This window comes from Pelophylax lessonae, assembly GCF_965119305.1.
Source record: "Pelophylax lessonae genome assembly, chromosome: 11".
Classification (NCBI taxonomy): Eukaryota; Metazoa; Chordata; class Amphibia; order Anura; family Ranidae; genus Pelophylax; species Pelophylax lessonae.
Window position 1 is genome coordinate 16,260,791 of NC_138778.1, and position 5,885 is coordinate 16,266,675.

Consider the following 5,885-nt stretch of genomic DNA (forward strand, 5'->3'; position numbering starts at 1 on the left):
AAAGAAAGAAGGAAGGAAGGAAGGAAGGAAGGAAGGAAGGAAGGAAGGAAGGAAGGAAGGAAGGAAGGAAGGAAGAAGGAAGGAAGGAGTACCCATTCACGGTCAGCATGACAATACACAATAACAGAAAAGCATATGTAATCCCCCATTATTCTGTCTAATGGTGCAGACATAATCTGGTTTTGTACATATTGATAATAATAATATTTATAATAATAATAAAACAATATATATAAAACTAAATAAATAAAAAACATTTAATGATGTATGAATAAATAAATGAAATAAATACATACATATAATAATAAATAATAATAATTAGAAGCAGAAAAAAAATAATAATAATGTTAAGGATGTATGAATAAATAAATTAATAAAAAAAAAAAAAGAAATGAATACATACGTAAAATAAATTTAAAAAAAATATCAATAATTATATAATAAATAAAAATTGATTTAATCATCTATAAATAGTTGCAAATAGTAACGAAAGAAAATAAATTTTGTGTCTATGACTTCTGCTTGGTGTTTAGGTCTAACACACGTTTAGTGGGGCACCACAATAGTGTGATAGGTCACAGCCAGCAGTAAGCTTGGTTGACTAAAGTTGTCCACAGGAATTTCAATCTGATTGTACAATTTCCTTTTAGGTTTATTTTTATTATGTATTATTATAATACAAAATAATCATAGTAAAACTCATAGGACTAAAAAATGTATAAACATTTATGAATGAATGAAAATAAAAAAAAATAAATACATACATAAAATAATACATAGGTAATAAATAATAGTAATAAAAAAAAAAATCATACAAATAAATTCATTAAAATTACATTTAATGATGGATGAATAAAAAAATAAACAAACAAACAAAAAAATAAATACATAAAATAAATAAGAATACATATCAATGATTAACAAAATAAATACAAATAAAAAATAAATTTAATATATATAAATAGTTACAAAAGAAAATAGCTTTGTGCCTATGACATCTGCCTGACATTTAGTTATAACACACATGTGGCGACTGGTGAGACACCACAATAGTGTGATACCTCACAGCCAACAGTGAGCTGATTGACTAAAGTTGTCCACAGACATTACAATCTGATAGTACAATTTATTTTAAGTTCACCAATAACTATGTAATTGGAGGGTTTGCTGAACTGGATATTATTATTATTATTTCAGGTACTTATATAGCGCTGTCAATTTATGCAGCACTTTACATATACATTGTACATTCACATCAGTCCCTGCCCTCAAGGAGCTTACAATCTAAGGTCCCTAACTCACATACATACATACATAGTAGGGCCAATTTTATACAGGATCCATGGCTTCCATTAAAAATATGTGCTGCAGCACCTAATTATATATGCAAATACCTGTTGATCCTGCCAATGAAATCTACCTAATGCAGCTTCCTGTGATAGGGGGACAACAATGCTGCACTGCTTTTGATTTCAGAGCAGAGTTGTCACTGCCTGCTTGCACTACAGTGAGATGAAATATTGTTGCAGGGGGCGTGGCTACCAGCATTGTCACTGCTCTAGCTTGTCAAACATCACTTGGCCACACCTAGCCCCGCCCACTGGTTTCTGTATAGAAAGCACCGCCTCTGCTGCTGAAACACCTCCCACTGTGAGCTGCAGTGCCTGGGAGGGGGAGCGTGTGAGACATCAATGAAAGAGGATTGGACTCAGTCAGAGGAGGTAAAGGAAGTTTTTGGTTTATGAGGGTGGTGTATCAGGTAGTCACTGGATTGGGGGTTTGTATTGACTTTTAACAAAAAAGAACAGATACACACTCCTTGGGACTGTATCTAATCCAGATTCATTCAACTGGTAAAATGTAGAGAAATTAATTTCATCGTCTGTATAAACACATATACCTCATCAGTACCGTTCAATATGTGATTCAATGTATATTACACACTCAATTTAATGTTAGATATTCTGTTCTCCTCCCAATCAGATTTATCAGTCCAAGATTTCTCAACCTTATCGAGACCGAGGCCCGGAAAATTCTTCCAAAACCTTCCATGCTCCAACAGTAAAAAAAAATATTATATTCTCACAGTAAGAGCATAGGGATGCAATATATGTACTGAAATGCTGGAAGACTCTGGGTGGGGCTGGGTGTCACTGTCGGGGGGTTTGGAGTTCTGGATGGGGTTAGGGGACTCTGCAGCTGACTTGGTGGCCCGGTAGGGAATGTGCTTTCTAGAGGGGCTGGGGTCTCTCCAGAAAGCTGGGGGCTTTGGAGGGGTACTGTGGGAGACTGGAGGATACTGTGGGAGGTTGGATGGCACTGTGGGAGGTTGGGAGGCACTGTGAGAGGCTGTGAGGCACTGTGAGAGGCTGTGAGGCACTGTGGGACTTTGGGGAGCACTGTGGGTGGTTGAGTGGCACTGTGAGAGGTTGGGAGGCACTGTGAGAGGCTGGGAGGCACTGTGGGATTTTGAGGAGCACTGTGGGAAGTTGGGTGGCACTGTGGGACACTTTTGGATGTTGGTGGCACTATGGGAGATGGATGCTCTGCATAAAGCTAGGGTTACTGTAAGAGGCTGGGAGGCACTGTGGGAGGTTAGGGAGTACTGTGGGGACTGAGGGCACATGGGACCTAGGAGCATTATGCGGAGTTGAGGGGCACTGCAGGCAATTGTGAGAAGTTGAGGAGCACTTTAGGAGGTTGGGTGGCACTGTGGGAGGCTGAGTGCTGTGCCGAAGGTTAGAGAGGGTTGGAGATGCTGTGGGACGTTGAGGAGTACTGAGGGAAGTTGGGTGGCACTGTGGGAAACTGTTCAATATTGGTAGTACTATAGAAGCTTGGATGCCCTGCAAAAGTCTAGGGGACACTGTGAGAGGCTGGGAGGCCCTGTGGCAAATTGGGGAACACTGTGGGAGGTTGGGTGGCCCTCTGGAACACTGTTGGATGTTAGTGGCATTATGGGAGGCTGGATGCTCTGCAGAAGGCTAAGTAGCACTGTGAGAGGTTTGGGGGTTACTGTTGGGACTGAAGGCTCTCAGAAGACCTGGGAGCACTGTGTGGGCTTGAGGGGCACTGCAGGCAATTGTGAGAACTTGAGGGCACAACTGGAGCTGAGAGGCACGGTGATAGGTTAGTGAGTCTGCAGCTGACTGAAAGGCTGGGAGGAGAGAGGCACTGTGGGGGCTGAGCGCTTTAAAGCAACCTTTGAGCATTTTGGGGGTTTAGGGGTACTGCAAACAATTGTGGGAGGTTGGGGCCTCTATTGGAGCTGAGAGGCTCTGTGGTAGGTTGGGGGATGTGCAACTGGCTGGAAGCCCAAGGGGAGGGAGGCACTGTGGGGGGCTGAGGGTTCTCAGGGGGCTCAGAAGGAGGGAGGCTGGTACCTTAAACAGGTCCATGGCCCAGGGTTTAAGAACCACTGCTATAGTCCACACTGTATTAGAGTACCTGGTAGTGATCGACCGATATTGTTTTTTATTGCCGATACCGATACCTATATTTTGGTCATCGCATATCGGTATCGGCCGATATTGGCCGATATTTTCGTACGTTAAATTTTTTTTTTTTAAAATGTATTTATTTTATTTTTTTTACAGGTACTCTTGTGGAGGGATCTGGGGGTCTAAAAGACCCCAAACCCCTCCTCTGCACTTAAAAGCATTCAAAATGCCAAGTTTGGCTGTTTTGAATGCTGTCATTTTTTGGCATGACATCACTTCCGGGTTTTTACATGGAGACCCGATCAGAGCCGAATGCGGCTTTGATATGGTCTTCTCTTAGGCGGCCGTGCAGGCCGGTTGCCCGGGTCTCCCGGTGGGACGGGAGACCCGGGCGAGCCGCGGAAGGTGGCGGGAGGGGGGGGGGATGTCCCTTCTCGCTCCTTGTAATGACAGCCGAGCGGCTTCTCAGCCGCATCGGTTGTCATTACAAGACAGCCGACCGTCAGCTATGGACGCCGGTACCGGGGTGATGCCTCTAGCTGCAGGCATCACTCCGGTACAGTACTTTCCCGAAATATCAGCAATATCGGTCACCTTGGTGGCTGATTCCGATATATCAGGGAAAGTGCATATCGGCCATCGATATATCGGCTTTGCCGATAATCGGTCAATCTCTAGTACCTGGTCTAGTTTGTCAATGGGGGCTTCTCAACGCGTTTCTGTGACAAATAGCCCACTTCATCAGGAAAATCAACAAGGGTAAGTACCTGCTATATAAATAATAAATGAGATACAATTGCTTCCTTTTACTTTTATGTACAATGTACATGATTTTTATTTATTATTTTTCAAAACAACTTACTTAAAACAGCACTGATATGTTTAGACTGTCAGGGCTGGTTTACACTGGAACACGGTTCAGGAAAGGGGCATTTCCATGTGCACTTCCCACACTGCACGTGAATGTTCTGCTCTTACTAAACCCGCTCCAGTTCTAATAATTGTTAATGGACCCCTAAACACATCTAGCAAATGGAGCGCGATTGTGGCCACCAAACCACATGGTATTGCAGTACCACGTGGTTTGGTACAGTGCAACTTGCAAAAGCCGAGCCTGCATCACTTGTTGCACCTTCCTGTGCGTTTGGCAGCTCATTAAAATCAATAGGCTGTCAAACCTGGAACGCTAGAGGAAGTGCATGTTTGAACACGCACATTTTATTGTACACCATCCCTCATACCAGAGCCTTTAATGGGACTTTACATTTAAGGAGATTGTAATTACATTGTGCAATTAAATTGTCATGTGTGTGGTCAGCTTAAAGGGGGCCTGAAACACCTGAGACTCAGTTGGTGGAATGATGGGGCTTATTTATTGAAGAAATTAGGTGCGGTTACTTTGTAAAAGTAGAATACTCACTTTAGTTTAGTGAAGGTGGGAAGTTGTGCTGACTTCAGTCATCCAATCATAAGGGTCCTTTCACACTGTCCGCTCCATCGGCGGAGTTCGTTCTGCTCAGCGGAGGAGGAAACCAGGCACCACTCATCACCTGGCCAATACCATACCTACAGTGAAGCATGGTGGTGGCAACATCATGCTGTGGGGATGTTTTTCAGCTGCAGGAACTGGGAGACTAGACAGGATCAAAGGAAAGATGAAAGCTGCAATGTACAGAGACAACCTTGATGAAAACCTGCTCCATAGAACTCTGGACCTCAGACTGGGGCGAAGGTTCATCTTCCAACAGGACAACAACCAGCCAAGATAACAAAGGAATGGCTACGGGACAACTCTGTGAATGTTGTTGAGTGGCCCAACCACAGCCCAGACTTGAACCCAATTGAACATCTCTGGAGAGATTTGAAAATGGCTGTGCGCTGACGCTCCACATCCAACCGGTTGGAGCTTGAGAGGTCCTGCAAGAAGAATTGGAGAAACTGCCCTAAAATAGGCGTGCCAAGCTTGTAGCATCATACTCAAAAAGACTTGAGGCTGTGATCCAAGACAGAGGGCCTAACCACTAAGCCACTTCCCCGCCTGGACAATATAGTTCCAATTTTTGATCCTACTCAAGGTCAACACACAATGCTCCTATGGCTGCATGACATCACCAGCCATCAGCAACCACTCCCACTGAATGCCTCATCTCAACTTTCAGTTGGCATCAGCAATTTATTATGAAATAGGAACTGGGGTTTTTACTCCAACTTTTTGGAAAGTGATTTCTCTTTCGTTCATTGATGGACACAGCTCTTCATTACTCAGAACCATAGGGTTATATCGCCCCCTACAGGAGTAGGACACTAGGCAGAAAAAAGACTTGGCTACGCCTATTGGCATTCCCAGGTGGTATATACCCCCCTCTCTGCTATAATCCTTCTTTTTTTTTCCTGCCTAGTCAGGGGTAAGGACCTAGTTCCCTGCTGGGATCTTTGGTCCTGGCA